Here is a 17583-nt window from a genome sequence, read left to right on the forward strand (position 1 = left end):
CTGGCAAGCATGGTATTAGGTAAATGTAAATAGACAAGATTATTTTCCATTCCCATTAGAGTCTAAAGCCAGTCTGCATCTATTGCTTCACAGAAGTTGCTGTACTAGGTGATGGGGTAGATATTTTTATCCTTTATTTTCTGTTGGATTTCTTTACCTGTCGCTTCCAATTGTCCCTAAGTAGCATGAAGTACATAACCACCAGTTCTTAATACATCAGAAAGAATCCAAAGTCTAAATTTCACAGGGAGCAAAATAAATAATTTTCTTGCGTCTTTTGCTACACTTCATACATTTTAAAAAAAATATTACAGTATGCCAGTTAGGTATGGTTTTAGAGATACTCTTTGCACGCTGCTTGTTATCTAGTGATATTAAATGATGTGGAACAAACAGTTGTTGGAATATACACATGTAGGAATTACTCTAGAAGGTTTCCTAGCCTACAATTTTTTTTTTTTGCCCTTGGCTTATTATTTGAGAAATGATGGAAAAACATATGGACATATATCAGTATGTGCATGGGTAATTTCAAGTGTTGCTTCACACTTGAAGTGTGAGTCAATCTATTATGCAAAAAAATGACACTTTTGATGAGGCCAGAAATGCCAGTGGGAGAATAGTGATATTTTATTAATCATTCTTTTTTGTAATTATTCCTGTAATAAAGCATTGTAAGAGAACATGAAAAAATCATCTACGAAAGATAATCTTATCAAAAAAATATTGGGTGCATAAGATTAGGATTCATTTGTGATATATAATTTTAAAATAGATTCAAACGTAAAGTGAGAAACCCAAAAACTTGAGTACTTAAATACCATTTAAATAGCATCAGTTATGCATAAATAATTTCCGCACACACACACACCTCCCCCTGCCCCATATTCCCATATTAGTTCTTTCATTTAACTGAAAATGTTAAAACAACCTACACTACAGTCACATAAAGATAACAAGCAAACTTTGGTTTTGGTGAGAAGAAAAGGTTTTGTCTCTGGGAATTATTGGATAAAGGTTTTTAAGCCACACTTCCAGAGTTTCTCTTTATTTTGGTGCTTCAATTATTAGATTCAGATATCACAATCATGATTTCCAGAAGTTTCAACAAGCATTAGAAACTGAAAATGCAGGAGTCTAGGACTAAATTCTGTCAAGTCTATGCCTCTCCAATGTAGAGACAAGGATGTCGTGTGGTAGATGATGTCAGCTGCTCTTCCATTATCCTCCAATGCTGTAGCCCCCATCATGGGTCTTTTCATAAATGCACGGTCCATCTTTATGTGAGTACAACTACATATGTACAGGATTTTTAAATCACATTGACCAGCTCTTAGATCTTTCGGCAATTATATTTATCATTATTTTTACAGTTACTTTTATCATTCTCATTCATCTGTATTAATTTAATTGGTATCACATAATTGTGTTTCACCCTATTTTCATCTAATTTATCTTCCTGAACTTTGTACCTGTTCACATAAACATCAACTGATTTTGAAGTTTATAGTCTGGCCGTGTTACCAAGGATTATGCAGGGGAAAAATTGTACTGTCTCTATTTAATTAAAGCAATTATGGTACCAACATATTGTATACTGGGTTTGCATAGCAAGATTTTGCTAGTGGAAGGGCTACAGGGGTGGATTCTGTGAGAAGCTGATAGAAGTTTCCCCTATGTCTGGTAGAGACAGTGCCAGCCAGCGCCAGCCAGCTCCAAGACAGACAAGCTGCTGGCCAAGGCCAAGCCCATTAGTGAAGGTGGTAGTGCCTCTGTGATAACATATTTAAGAATGTTTTTTAACGTATTTAAATCAAACCTGTGGGGAACAACAGCAGTGGAGAAAGGAGTGAGAATATGTGAGAGAAACAACTCTGCAGACACCAAGGTCAGTGATGAAGGAGGGTCAGGAGGTGCTCCAGGCGCTGCAGCAGAGATTCCCCTGCAGCCTGTGCTGAAGACCATGGTGAGGCAGGCTGTCCCCCTGCAGCCCATGGGGGTTAATGGTGCAGCCCATGGAGGACCCCATGCCAGAGCAGGTGGTTGCCCAAAGGAGGCTGTGACCCTGCGGAGAGCCTGCACTGGAGCAAGCTCCTGGCAGGACCTGTGGACCCATGAGACAGAAAAGCCCACACTGAAGCAGCTTTTCTGGTGGGACTTGTGAGCCTGTGGGGGACCCATGCTGGAGCACTCTATTCCTCAAGGACTGCACCCTGTGGAAGGATGAAGAAGTTGGAGAAGTTTGTGGAGGACTGTTTCCTGTGGGAGGGACCCCAAACTGAGTTGGGAGATGTGCATGAGGAATCCTTCCGCTGAGGAGTGGAAGAGACAACGTGTAATGAACCGACCCCAAACTCGATTCCCCCTCCCCCTGCGCCACTGGGGAGAAGGAGGTAGAGAATTATGGACTGAAGTTGAGCCCAAGAAGAAGGAAAGGGGGGGGGAAGGTGTTTTAAGATTTGGTTTTTATTTCTCATTGTCCAACCCAGAAATTATTAAGTTATTCCTTTTGAATATCTAGGAAAAACATGCTATTTATTGTACCCTGGAATTTCTATGAAAGGGAGAAGTCTTGTCTAGTCAGGAGGGTGAAAGGCAGCTGTTTTGCAGATCTAGGAACAGAATGATTATATGTCCCTCACAAAGACATTGTACCAAGACGAAAGTAGTTCATGGTAACTTAGTAAATCTGAGCTCACCTCAAACTTTTCAGAAGTGACTCTAAATTTACCTCAGTATAAATGACCAACTCCTGTGTTATGATGCAATGGTATTAGAAGGCATTTATGCAAAGTCATATGGGTGGAAAATATTTTAAAATTCCTGATCTGTAAATTGGGTAGAAATATTGCTCTATAGTTTTAGTGTTAGTAAGCGTGGTAAAAATCTTTCCAATGTGTATGGTAAGTCCCATTACAAATCTACTACAGACAATAAATTTTGCATACCACCACAAGCTCTCCAGCTATACTTTAAACAGATCTGAGTTCATAGTACCCAGAAATTGAAGCTGTTGCAAAACAGCCTTGAATTTTATACTTTTTAAATTGACTATTGAATAAAAAAAAAAATCATTAAAGTTATTTAGGAAGCTAAATTGGAATGACTTCATTATTTAAGCCATTTCTTTTGCCCAGAGTCCTTCAATAGCTGAAGGGATGTGGGGAAAGTTGGATGGCAAGACATCTAATTGCCACTGCCTTTGAGATGTTTTTGGTAGCAATCTGTATTTTTTGCATGACCACTCTGTTGCATTCTGAGAAAAGGGGAACCAGTTTCATGTTGCTTTTGAGGAGGACCAGGATCTGTATCTTTCATGACAAGGGACCTCTTGGTTCTTTTGACATACTGAAGGACAACCACAGTGCAAGCCTATACTTTCTTCAGTCCATCAGGGTATAAGTACATTAACTTCATAGTTGGTATTTCTAACTGTATACAATTTTTTTTTTATTTTTTTTATAAATAATTTTATTATTCTCATGCAACTACTGTAGGATTCTTGAGTGATGCTAGAGTACCACTTGTATACATTGGTAACTTTTTCAGGGAATCATTTTATTTTGATTAGTAAGAAAGAAATTGTATTTTTCATAATGTGTTTATATATACACAGAGTGGAGGGCTGGTTCCTTACTATTTGTGGTGTCTGTTTTCAGAATAATTAAGTCAAAATAGCTAGCCAGGATTTTAAGACTTCACTAACATGACTTGTTTTCTAACCTAATCAGATGAAACAATAGTACAAGTAAAAACGTTATATTATTGGTTTGGTGAAGTGACTAAAGATATTTCTCTATTATTCCAAGGCAGCTGTAGTATGACTTCTAATTGCTAGTGGCACAGAGGAAGAAAAATACACATCTGCAATTTTCTTACGGAATTGTATGGGTTTCCAACACGTCACACAGACGATCAGTGAAAATGCTGGTGTTCAGTTAATTATATTCAGCACTTCAAGGGTTTGCACAGATATGTTAATACTCCCATTAATCTTCTTCCTTTATATGTAAATCTGTAGCCCAGATGTTGCATCATTTGCAAATCTTGCAATTAAAACATTTTATAACTTGCAGTTATGCAAAGGGGCAGTAGACTGGAAAATGGGTAAAATTGCTTGGCTAGGACATTACCATGGCAACCCACTGACCTCCGTTCAATTAGTTACAACTGAAGATCCAGCTATTAATTATAATGGTCAGAAAAGGATATAATCTGAATCTCCTTTTACCTTTTTAATATGGACATTTCTTACTCGCCATAAATCTCTGACTTTAAGAGACAAAGCTCCAGATATGAAGCATTAAAAGTGATAGTGCTTAAATACTGATGGAAAGTGGAGGACAGTAAAGGAATCTCATTTATCAACTATATTCAAGGTACTTCTTTAACTTTTTGTAGTCTAAGCACTCTGTCAGGCAAGCTTCAAAGTGAATATTCGTTATTGCTCATTTTAGCTATTGAAATCTACATTATGTGTGCCAGCAATTATCTCTCACTTTAGAAAGCTGCTGTTAATTATGGCCAAAGTAATCACCACGGGACTTGTGGAAACAGATAGATGCCTCCCTTTGTCAAGAGTTTTACATTTTGCTGTAGCGAAGTTGTTATTTTCTTGGCAAGTTATCAAAGAAAAGTTATCTGTTAATTACAGAGGACACTCCACTTTCTGACACTGGAGCAGTCCCACTGTAGTCACACAGCAACACTCTGACCGGAGAGTAAATATCTTGGTGTAGGGTCATTATTTTGGAGGCTATGCATGGTACACTGCCTCACCACATACCTTCACGTTCACCCCAAATAAATGCAAAACTTCAGCCTGTGATGTACTGAAATTCTCAGGATTTTAGTGTCTCTAGGGTCCTTTTTAAATTTTTCTTTTTTTTTTTTTTTTCTTTTTAATTTTCTGGTTAGCTCCATATTCTGCTAGTCAGTAAACACAAGAAAACCAGGTACTCAGCACAGTGACTTCTTCTCCCTTCCCTCTTGAAGTGCAATATATTCAATAGTCATGTAAACAATGCCGAGATGTATTGATACTCTGTAGCTTATTCTTAAGAGGGAGGGTGGGTGGGGTTTGTTGGTGGTGGCTTTAGGGGTTTGTTTTTATAGAGGGTTTTTTCTGTTTTGTTTTATCTTTTTTTTTTTAAAAAAAAAAAAAAACCTTTGCCCTGTTAATTACTGATGAAAGACAGGGAGTGAGCAGAATGGCTGGGAAGAGAGTCTCAAAATCACTGGACGGGGCAAAAGTTTAGCTAAACACAAGGGCCTGGCAAAATATGTGGTTGCTCCGTAACTGACTTCCAGCAGTTCGGGGTTAGACCCATATAGATTAAAGCGTGCATTTAAATTTGTATCTCTTATGTAATAACCACCAAGAAATCTCACCCCAGAAGGTGTTTGTGCATTTTTTATGATCGCCATACCCTGCACAGATGGCAAGTGTATAAATTGTATCCTGGTTTTTGCAGCCCTGTGGAGGCCTCTGATACGAAACAAGAAGCACAGAGCAGTGTGATACCAAATATTCACTGAAATTATTTTGAGGTTTTCCCTATGCAAGATGCAAATTTGCACTACTTGGACCAAAAAAATGCCAGTGGAATCTTCTTAGCAATCATAATTACCTTACACCAAGTGATGGACAATTACAGCAAACTCAGAACTCCTTTTAGCGTATTGGTTACGTAGCTGTAACTGTTTATTGTTGTGATTCTTTCCCTCTCTGCCTCCAAGGCCCTTTCCCGCAAGCCTGCAAGGAATTTACCTGTGCAAGTAATCTCGTTGCCTGGGTCTACTTTTCAGTTATTTAAGGAAGCATATCAGACCAGTAGCTTGAAGACAAAGCATGATAAATTGCCTTGTTTATCATAGGGGTTCCCCTATGTATAAAACAGCCTACAGTCATTGTATAGTAGATGGTTCAAAGATGCAAATCCAGCATAATTCATTTCTAAACAGTCTTCAGATTATTTGTGGTCCAGGATTGAATACAGAAAATGTAACTTTCCATCCTTTTTTCTCCCCCTCCCCCACCAAGGGGAATTTGCAGTACGTTTTTTTAGGGGTGGTGAGGGGTTGGTTTGGTTTTTTTTTCCTTTGTAAACCACATTTAACTCTGTCTTCTCCACCAAAAGGTGATGTGTACCCTATATTAGTCAGTATACCTGAACAAAACTCTCTTTGAGCTTCTTAGAATTATTTTGATAACATGTTCTTTCTTATTTTTTTTAAACAAAAGTAAATGGTAAACAAAGAAATAGTAAATTCAAGGAAGAATTTGCAGTTACTCTGAGGGAAAGACACATACCTATTCCAAAATATAAGTTAGCCAGATATATGAGGCATTCACATAGAAGAGATTTAGATAGTCCAGTGAAGTAGATGGAGGGAAAAAACACTGAGAACAGGAAGAACGTAATTGTAAAAAAAACCACTTTTGAACCACAGAAAAGGCCACTTCTCTGCTTTCTAACATAATCCCCAGCCTTTCTTTGCAAAAGTACATCTGTACAATTTTCTTCACACTGTCTAGGCTTCTTACCATTACCATTTGACTGCACATGCAGAAGAATTTATGTTTTGGATCAGAGCACTAGATTTCAGAGATAGTGTCGGGCAGCAGGCAAATTTACCGTTATTAAATTCCACTGAGTCAGCAAATTTCCCATATCATGTAAGTTATTTCTGCCTACTTCTACTTGAATTGAGTTTAATGTTTCCTGCTTTTTCCATGAGATATATATTCAGATTGAATTTATTTTCTCTACATTCCCTAAAAAATGGGTCTGGGCTATCTGAACATTTCAAAAGTATCTGGTTTACATTTAATCAATATCCTTTTGAGCATTAAAATGTTTTCATGATGTCTGTTTTAACCATCTGTTCAAAATCAATAAACAAACGCTATTGTTTCTTTTTCAATGGGCCATTTTGTAAACCTCACCTTGTACAGGATAGTAGCTGATACATGTGAAGCTTCGAACCAGAGCATCAAAATAAGGTACATTTGGGATCCAGGAGCAAAATAATGGCTAGACCGTATAACCTTCTCACATATCTGCTTCTTATTTATTTCCTTTGACATATGAGCACTCACTTGACTAACTGTTTCAAATATTGTATTTATAAGGAAGCAGATTGTCATATTGCTGAATCTTCATATTCTTCATACTTTCACTCTAAGTGCTTTGTCAGAGTCTGGAAGGTAGACCTCAGAGGCTATGTCTATTATAGAAAATAGATGGAGAAAATCCTGTCATCTGGCCCTGCAGATAAAAGGCATAGCACAGCTTTTTCCATATGGTTAATTTCCCTCCTTTCCTCTCTTGCCCCCTTCCTTCCAAAGCAGAGTAGTTTAGTGTCTTCTGCCTGCTGAGAGGGGTTCTTGATCTGTGATAGTCCCCCAAATTATCCCTGAGTATTTTCTGAATGAAACTAGTTGGTACAGGCCAAACATGTGGCAAGAGAGCGCCAACAATGTGTATCATCACATTCAAGTGCTGGCCCGTTTGGTTTGCTGTCATGGGTGTATCTAAACAGTTTTATCATCTATATCTATATAGGAGACTGCAAACAGACACAACCTCAGCTCTAGCCACAGATGAAGTGACAGGACACTACAAAAGCTGTGTGGCAATCCCGGTGCAGCCAAAATGGATATAATCTGAATATTCAAAAGGCTTGTTATATCAAGCTCAGGATTGCACTTATATTTTCACAGGACTTCTGGTTTTAAGTTGGCTTATGTTCTATTAGCTGAGGAGGCATAGCTTTCTTGCATCTGCCTGGAGAATACCATCTGCTGCTATCTTTTCATTAGCAGATCCAGTAACAATAGCCACGTGTAGTTTTTACACAGCGAGAAATTCTCACCCCAAAAACCTCTTTTTGGAGTGCCTGATCAATTTGGTGCCAGCACAGGTGAACAAGCCTCGGAGGCTGTTTCACCAATCAGGGGAAATATGTCATAAAGTAGGGGTTTTTTCTTTAGTTTTATCACAAATATACAGTAAAAAAGATCGCATACAGTGTGACTACATGTATATGCATATGCATGCACATGTGCCTACAAACATATGTGCATATAAATGTAGGATATGTGTACTGTAGATAGTATATATTTCAGAAGTCCAGACTGTACCATTTGCAGAAAAGTTATTTGATGAGGAAGTTGGTGAAATCACTTTGCCCTGAAGATAGGGTTTTGGAAGGAACAGAATTCCTAGTGGCATATGGTGGGTGGGCTTTGTAATATCTACAAGCATAATATAGATTGTCTCATGACTACCCATATTGCATTATACATTTGTGTGCAGGAGATATTCAGTGTTGACCCATTTCTCATAAATACATCAGAACGATTTTTACTTTTTCTGTCAAAACAACATGAGCAAAAATACAAGCTCTCATTTTAACTAGCCCTTGGTCTATCCGTAAGGAGATGAGGGGATCTTCTTGCAAGCCTGTCCTGTGTCGCAGTGATGGGGTGGACTCTGCAAGAGTGCAGTTTCCAGTCGGTTCTATCCGTAGTTGAACATATGCAAACAGAATCAGACATATGTAGAGAATGGAAAACCTATTATTAAGTTATACAGTATATAATGCTATGCTACATGGATGCTCTCAATGGTTTTGGTATTTTTTTTTCTACCCCAAATGAATTGAACTTATGATCTAAAACTTATGTTATGACAAAGCTAAAACCCGATGAAAGAAGTCCAACTTTGTTAGGAAAGGTTGACACACTGTAACCCAAATGTCTGACCTGATACTGCTCTCATTGCTAGAAGTCACCCTACAGGCATTATCAAAGCAATTTAAACTACTGCACATTTAATTCGCAGTGACATAATTAGAACATTAGTAAACTTGGCTATCTAGTCACTGCAAGTCATCGTTTGCGTACATGATGAAGTTGTAACGATATGAAGGCTCTGACACTTTAAGGAGTGACAAACTACAAGTTAATTTTTTAGGACATTACAGCATACAAAAACCCCTTCCCTTTTTCTTTTTTTTTTTAAACATCTGCTGGAGACATCCCTACAGTATGATCCCATGTTTGCCGAAGCTTTGACATTGAAGCATTGTAAAGTGAACCAAAAAGACAACACAGAGAAGAGAGTTGTGTTTGGCATACAAACTAGCCCCCTTGCTAGATCAAACTGCCACGCGTCTTTCCCTGAACATCAGCAGACATAGCTTAGTCCCATCAATAGTTTACTGACCTGTGCTGTGATAACATTTCCATCTCTGGAGTGCGCAGTATGTGACATTTTGCAAGTACATTTAATGGGGAATGGGGGAAGGGGAGCTGACGCTTATCCTGCTTGTCGGTGCGTACTGGACGGGGCCAGGGATATCGATTGGGCAGAAAACTCTCCTCTGCTGGCTGATTGCCACCCCTCGCGTGTGTGCAGTCTTTGAACTTTGTCGTATCTGGATAAATGGAACAGTTTCCAGAGAGATCAGCCAGGTCTCAGCAATACAAACATCAGCCAAATTGAACAAAAAACTATAAATAATAAAAGAAGCCCTTGACATTGTCTCAGTGCACTAGATAGCCACAGACAGGCTTCATTCTGTTGCAGGCTATTTGACTAAGAATGTAGATGACTGTTCGAGACAATAACAATTTTAAGATCTTGTCGCACGCTTGGTTCCAGAACAACTGTCCTTCCTGTTAGACTCAGGTCAGCACTAAAAGTGAAAGGTCAGAATACCAATTAACTTATCTTCCCAACAAAAAACTGCTCAGTTCAGGGGTATTATGTAGCTCAATATTTTATTAATGTAGGATGGCTTTGATCTGCATTTACTCTATGAACTGATACTGATTTTTTTAAAATGATTTTATTAATTATTCATATAATTGGAAATGAACCATAAGTTTGAATTAAAGATTTTTGAACTTTGTATTTGTTGTTGCCACATCTTCATTTTTGTGTAAAAGGTGAACAAAAATAATATGAACTGTTAGTCATTAAAGTCAGGCTGCTCCTTTTTTTCTTTTGATTTTGTTGCTGAAAAATCATAATAATACTGTACAGTAACATTTTTCTGATAATAACTTTCCTAATTAATATTAATTTCCAAGTTCATGAAAAAGTTAGCAGGGAGACTAAAGAGCTAGGGATGTCCAAAAACACAGCTTGGCTATATGAAAGCAAAGAATTTGAATTTTCCTCTCAGCTGTAAGTTTTCCAGAGGCTCCTAAAGGAACCTTGCGCATAATATCAGAAAGCATTCTTCTGAGGTTTTCCTTACTTTCCACCTTTTCCTGTCTGTTCTTCTCTCCCATATGGACATCCCAGGCCCGCTGAAGGACCCTGCCTTAGACTATGAAATCAGTAACTTGCACTCTTAAGCCATTTACATTCTTGGGTATATTCCTGATTTTGGTAATTTTTTTTTTTTTTTTTTGTGGTTATTGGCAAACTTTTTCAGGAATAAGAACTGCATTAACCACAATCATTTCATATTTTACACTGAAATAGTACTGACAGAAAATATTTTTCCTGGTTCTCTTCCATGCAACACAGATTACCCATGCCCATTTTGCTGCAAACCCACAGCTTTGCCGGTATTGCAGTGGTACGTAGCTCCTTTCTGCTTTCTCTGGCAGAAAGGAGTACCTAGACATGCTCTATATAGATGAATACCACTTCCTGATAGGCATTATCCAGTACTCCATTCAGGACGGCAGCCTTAGAGTCTTAACTTATTCTCTCAAATATTTTTTTTCTCCGTGGATTTTGCTGTTCTTGAGGATACACCAACAGCTGAGATGCAGCTGAAGCTGATGGCCTTAGGCTGCCCTGCATTAGCTTCTTAGGCATAGTCATTCAACTATGGGGTCAGGCCTCAAGTACAAAACAGATCTTCACCACAGAGGAAGAAAGGAAAAGGCTGAAACTTTTAGAAGGAAGTTGCTCTTTATTCACTTCATCTGTTTTTAGCATGTTTTCTGCCCTATCCCAGCAGACACAAATGTAAGGGGCATTCCCTGCCTTGCACATAGGCTATTTTGTAATGTCTTGTGGAGAGAAAAGCGTAGGCAAACTCTCCACTAGGTTCTTTACAGCCCCATACTCTGTGACGCTCGTCCATGCATTTGCCATGGCAGACCTCTTTTTAGGCAGCTTCTCAGCTACAAGCTGTTTCTTGGCCCTCCGAAAAGATTAATTAACTGTGTGACCTCTTTTGGACCTTAAACTGTTTTGATGAAAACAGTAAAGCATTTGGGGAAGGGCTTTAAATAGTGTCTCAGAAATTACTCTTACACAAACAAGCTGTGTCCAGATCAATATTTGAACTGAGATACCAAGGCTGAAATGGCTGAGCCGGAACCAGGAATCCAAGAATCCCTCCCCACCGCCCCCCCAAAAAAGAGGCAGCTCCGTATCATGTGAAGTAGAATTTTGTTGCTCTAGTCTGTCTCTCAGTGGAATGACCTTTCCCCACTACTAAAACACTGCTACAAAGAAATGAAATTCTATTGTTCCCTACTTAGAGAACTCTTGAACTACTTGAGACATTTAACCTGATGTTTAAGACTTCAGGATTGTGTTGGAATATCAAATGAAGTTCCACTCCATTTAACAGAAACATTCATGTTTAATTAAAATTCACAGATAGCTAGAAACATGCACATATTAACTATCCACGACGCTCAAAATGTTACGGAATTAAGGCTGGGTTTAATCCTATTTGAACCTTCGGCAGTCTTCTTTCTCTGCAATGTATGCAGAGAAATATATGCAAAGTAATGCTGTCTTTTTGATTGTTCATTCTCTAAAAAGTATCTTTGTACATCTAGTGATAAGTCGTATTTTACCAAAACTGATTTTTGTAACATCATACACTCATGTAGATAAAGTTGGTTTGTGAGAGTTTATACAATCCAAACAGGCAAGAACGAACACATGGTATTTTGTCTCATCAGTAAAATGTAATGTGTCCTTTGCCGTTCTAGTGGAATTGGTTACTGTTATATAGCTTGCAATTTTCCTCTCTTTATTTTATTTTTTGATCAAATTGTGACATTTATTAACAAAGGGTTTGGCTTCATCTCTGTACAGCTTGCTTTCTAGGGAACTCACACTATACTTTAAACTCTGTTTTCAAGAAGATATAAAATATGCATGCATTCCTTGGCAAAGCACCGTTCAATTGCAAAAGCTATCGTAGTAACCAAGTGATGGATTAGTTCCATGAAAGTACCAAATCAGATAAAATGACAAGAACTCATGCAAATTTGTTAAAAATAAAGGGGCTTTTTTTGAAATAATAATAAAAAATCTTTATCTGAAAATATAATGTGCCCTTAGGACATGATATTGGATATTGCTACATGAATTAAATTTCAGAATGACAGGATAATTAATGTAATAACTCCTTCCTCATAAACAGCTCCAAAGGTATGAGGAGGTGTTTATAGGAGAAATGTATTTCCATCAGCTTTAGTCCTGTAGGGCAAAACCAGGGGTAATACATTTAGGAAGAATTTATTTTCCTTGCTGCCACCAAACATATAGTACACTAATTATTAGCACTTCCTTATTACTTCTAATGAGAACTACACCTGTTGACACAGTTGGATAGCATTATATGAAAAATAATATTGAATCTTGTTTTAGTGTTCTGGCTTAGTCATGTTTAATTATAATATGTGCTAGATGCAGAGTTATCATTTAACTGATACCATTTAACTCGTTGACCCCGTACTGCCATACTTAGTGCTCTAAAATATCTTCAGCAACATCAGAACCCATTTTACGGTTACTTGGCTTAAGCAAGCACCATCCACCTTTGGGGCAGGGGAAGGAAATTCAGAATTGCTGAAAAGGGAATAGTTTCTGCTTTGGAAGAGTGAGTGAGGCAAATGTGGCTTTCAGCTCTGACTGAATTCATTGAGTGCTTTATGGAGTCAACAGATGAAACAGGATAGAAAAAAAAATGTGCAGCACACTTAATTTCACTCTCCCTTAGATGAAACTTCTCAGGGTTTTTTGTTCATTTGCTTGTTCCAAATTGTGGTCTCAAAAATGATCAAAATAAAACTTCTCCACCTCCAAAAAGTGAAGTCAACAGAAATGGTGCAAATTTGGAGGTATTTGCCTCACTCGGCTTTGAAATAGAATCTCAAGTGCTGTACTGATAGGAGTAGAGTGTCTTCCCAAATTCAAGTAGAAGTAAGCAGACTTTAGTTGTGGGTGTACATTTTGTCTGGTTTGGGTTTTTTTTTTGTTTGTTTTTTTTTTTTTTTTATTTCCTTCATGATTTCACAATATAAGCTTCTGAGTAAATCCAGAACCAGCAAGGTAGAAATTTGTATTCCCACATGGGTGTCTGCAACTCCCACTGCTCACGTTCCGCCTGCCTGCCTGCCTGCCTGCCTCTCAGAGCAAACTCTGGTTTTAAGGATTTTAAGGGCTCCACCACCTGTGATAGCACAGATGCAGCCTGAGCAATGCACGCCCGTGGTAGCATCGGTGTGAGTGATTCTTCCTAGCAGGGAAGGCAAAGCCTGCTGCATAGGACATTGCAGCACACTAACTATTATCAGCTGCCAACACACTGGAGGCCAGCAGAAGCTGGCAAGCCAGATACGAGCAAAAAGTATATTCTCTGTGCCTTGATGAGAGGAAAGAGGAATTTCAAATTCCAGCTAGAGCTTGTGGGGTGGCTGACTGCCTAGAAAATGAATTAAATCAGTGCATATGTCATGTGCTTTCGCCTGGCCTTCTCTCTGGATGCCCCTCTAAGCTCTCGAGGGTCCAGAGTGGATGTGACAGATGGTTTAGACTGCAGTACCCAACTCACTCCAGGCAAACCTTCCTTGCCAAAGGCCAGTAGGCTCAGTTCTCCAGGTAGCTACTGCCGGTCTTAGGAAACGTGTAAGGAATTTGTAAATTAGGGAATTGAATATAATACCTGCAGCAGGCTTGCAAAATTTTTGGTGTTTTTATTTTAATTTACAGATTTTTGCAATAAGCATCACATAAAATACTGCAGTTCATAAAAGACATTAATTCTGCTCTCTTAAGATGTTGTTTGTTCAAGAAAGATCAAATTGGATGCAGCAGCATCTGTTTATCAGTTCTGCTTTCATCTAATTTTACAGCTGGATTGTCTGAGCCACAAGAAGGTCAAATGATTTGCCCCAACTCTGCCTATGAATTTATGGCATATGTTTGACAATCAGAGCCCATATGCTTGCCAGAAGTGTGTTACACATTTTAAATGTATGGTTTAAAATAATGCCTTTTTTACTAGGAAAAAATATTGCTACTAAAGTGATATTTTTCTGTTGTGCTATATTAACAAGGATAAACTGATAACATTAATTTGTCACTAGACTTTTACTGACAGTAAATATTTTACTGATTTTTTTCTTTCTGCTGTAATCTTAGAAAAAAGTCTGTATTAAAATTTATGGCAAATGGCAAATTTTACTGCACAGCACAAAAGTCAATTTACTTCAAATTTAACTGTTGTATTTTGAATCCAAACCCAATATTTTTCAACATGGAGAAAGCAACCGTGAAATATTTCATATTTCATAGCCTTGCTTTTGGGAACCTTCTTACACACAATAAAACTGAAAAAGTGGCAGAATGTTTCTTTAACACGTTCTTTTTCCCTCTCTTCCCCGTGCCACTCCACAAATGGGGAAGAAAACTAGAAAAGTGTAGAAAAGGGTTTCAAGCTATCAAATGTATTTTGAGAATTGATTCATCTACAGTGGCTTCCCATTTCAGGATTACGTAAACCTTATTAACTGGGCATGGGGACAGCCTTGCAGCTTACCTGGGGTCACTATGGTTGTCGGGCAACACGGGGTCTGTGGGGCCAGCAGTCACATCCTTAGCCGGCGAGCTGAAAAGCAGCAATGTGAGGACTTTCTCCAGCAACTATTAACAGGGTTACCTTGTCCACAGCCGATGATCTGGGAATAACTTTAACCTAAAATCCTGTCATCCTGACCACATGGGGCTTGGATTACGCTAGCTGACTTGTTCTGAATGGCAATTCATAATCTCAAGAATTGTTGTGGCAGTTAGTACTGGGCTAAGCTTTACCCTTCCATAGATATCATTGGCTTACAGGTTTATACTCTATACTATCTTATGTACACAGGAATATATATATATATATATATGCATATAAAAATTTTTCAAGCTACTGGAGAACTATGCCACTGATAGCTCTTTTTTGAAGAATTTTTTTCCCATCTTTTTCAAAAATATTTCTCAAATCAGCTGAACTTGGTTTCCTCTTCAGAACAACTGGTTTTACAGCAAGTACAATGTGACAAGTTCATCAGGGTTCAGCAAATGTCAGTTCTAGCCATGGTCCCCATTTCCCTCTGACCTGAAAAATGGTGGCTTTGGAAGAGCATTTTGAAATGCTCTCAGTGAGTTTGGTACCACTGAGAAGTACTTCACTGTATCCAAACTCGGCTAGACTAACTGGGTCAATGGTGTGTACTGAACCAACTTTCACTCACAAAAAACCCACCAAAAACACCCCAAGTCCCCCCTGTGTATATCATTACATAGAGAGATATCTCCTGTCCCCCAAAAGGATTACTACTGTTAGAATTTGGAAGGTCTTACTACCATCAACCCTACACTTTAAATTGTATGCTGCTGTGTTGGGATTGAAGTTCTGAGGTGTCATGAGACTGTTAACACCTATGCCAATATTACAGGTATAGTGTATCACAGTAAATCTTCCTCTGCTCTGTACTGGCTGCAATTTGGCTACTCTATACTGTCTGCAAATGGATGTGCAAGGTGGTTTGGCTCAAAAGATCATCTGTTTAGCTTGTTGTCTTATATTCCTCTTTATGGAGGTGATTGGCATTGCTGGCACCCTTCATAATTTTAAATTTATCTCAACACATATAAGTACATGCTAATCATCTCCAAATACTCAGCACACTGTGACTCCAAAGCTGTAAGGGACAGTGAAGCAGTAGTTACCCGGAGGTGTGCAGGGACTGGAGCTCCTCTTTATAGAGCTCTTTAGGAGGGACTTTTCTGTAAACAGGTTTAGCATGCCCCACTGAAAAACAAAAAAAAAGTTAACTTTCTAATTAGAAGTATAAAACCAAGATTTTCTCTGTGCTGGGACCCCCACATAGTGATTTATACTTTTTTTTAATAGGAATTGAGACTTTTCAGCCCTTTTCTAGAAAAAGCAACAGTTGTTGCTCAAAAACGGGCATATTCTTTTTCAACACATGAACATTATTCAAAAACAATTATAACATAAGGTTACATATATTTTCTTCTTTAGGCAAGCTGTTACCTGATGAATACTTCAGAGACCCTCAAATTTCCTTTAAGTACTAGATACTCAGTTTGATACTTTGGTATTTAATTGAGGTGTCATACTTGCTCCTTAAGTAATAAGAACATTGTCACTCAGAATATTCAGTATTTCACGTTGTTCCATTATCATATGATTAGTTCCCATTTAAGTGGTGATTTAAAAAATCTGACTATAGAAAACTTTCTCGTTTTGCTTTCAAAGATGTTTGCATGCTTAAAAATATTAAAATCCCTATTTATTTTTTCTTTAAATTAAGGTTTTTTAGTAAAAACAATGAAGTAAATTCCTGTTATATGTTGGACTAGGCATATTCTATCAAACTCCACTAAATGTAAATGTAACTGCAAATCCTTTGAAGTCAAGTGCTGTAGATAGGCTGGTCTTTCAAAGGAAGGTGTTGAAGTTGCTGAGACCACATTTTTAAAAGCTCTCCAGGAAGAGCATCTTAAGGTAATCTTACAAAAAAATCATGTTTGAAGGTGATTTGGGGTCACTTGGTGAGGCTGGAGCTATTTTCAGATATTTGCGTTTTAATCTGCTTGACGTGAAGATGTGGAGTGAATCACTGCTTTGATATCAGGGCAGAAGAATTTCTCCGTAATACCTGCTGATCCCTCACCATTCCCCTCAGCTATCTCTATGTGTTTAAAATACAGTGTCATTCAAGGTTTATTTCTTAGTCATATCTACCCCATGATTTAAAAAATAGTTATACCACACAACAGATCTAGTAATTTTTTATATACATCTTCATGGACTCTTGAAATTACATATAAGACTGATATTGAAAGTTGCAAGTAATTTAGAAAAAAATTTTCACTAATGTGTTGTATGCTTATTTCCAGATCACATTATAAAAGAAAGGGCTATGTTACTATTTTTAAATTACAATTTTAAGTATTATAAACTTAAGTATATTAAGCAAATTAAATGGTTTGAATTTTGAGATGAGAGAAGAGCTTATCATGGGAGCTGCAGTTCTTTAATTCCAAGAGCCAGAGCAATTGAGATATAGGCTCCATTTAATTAGAAATTATGAGACGGATAAATTGAGAAGAATAGAAGGATTTCCTTTCCACTTATCCATTTCTAATAAATACATGTTTTGACAGCAATAATACTGTCTTAAATAGTTAATGTTACATGAAGCTTCCATCTTATTTGTGTGGGCTGTTCCCATTACATTGAGGAGCCTCTGAAATGTCAGCTAGAACAAGGATCTATGCTGGATTCAAC

Source organism: Chroicocephalus ridibundus, chromosome 1, assembly GCF_963924245.1.
Source record: "Chroicocephalus ridibundus chromosome 1, bChrRid1.1, whole genome shotgun sequence".
In the NCBI taxonomy this organism is placed as follows: domain Eukaryota; kingdom Metazoa; phylum Chordata; class Aves; order Charadriiformes; family Laridae; genus Chroicocephalus; species Chroicocephalus ridibundus.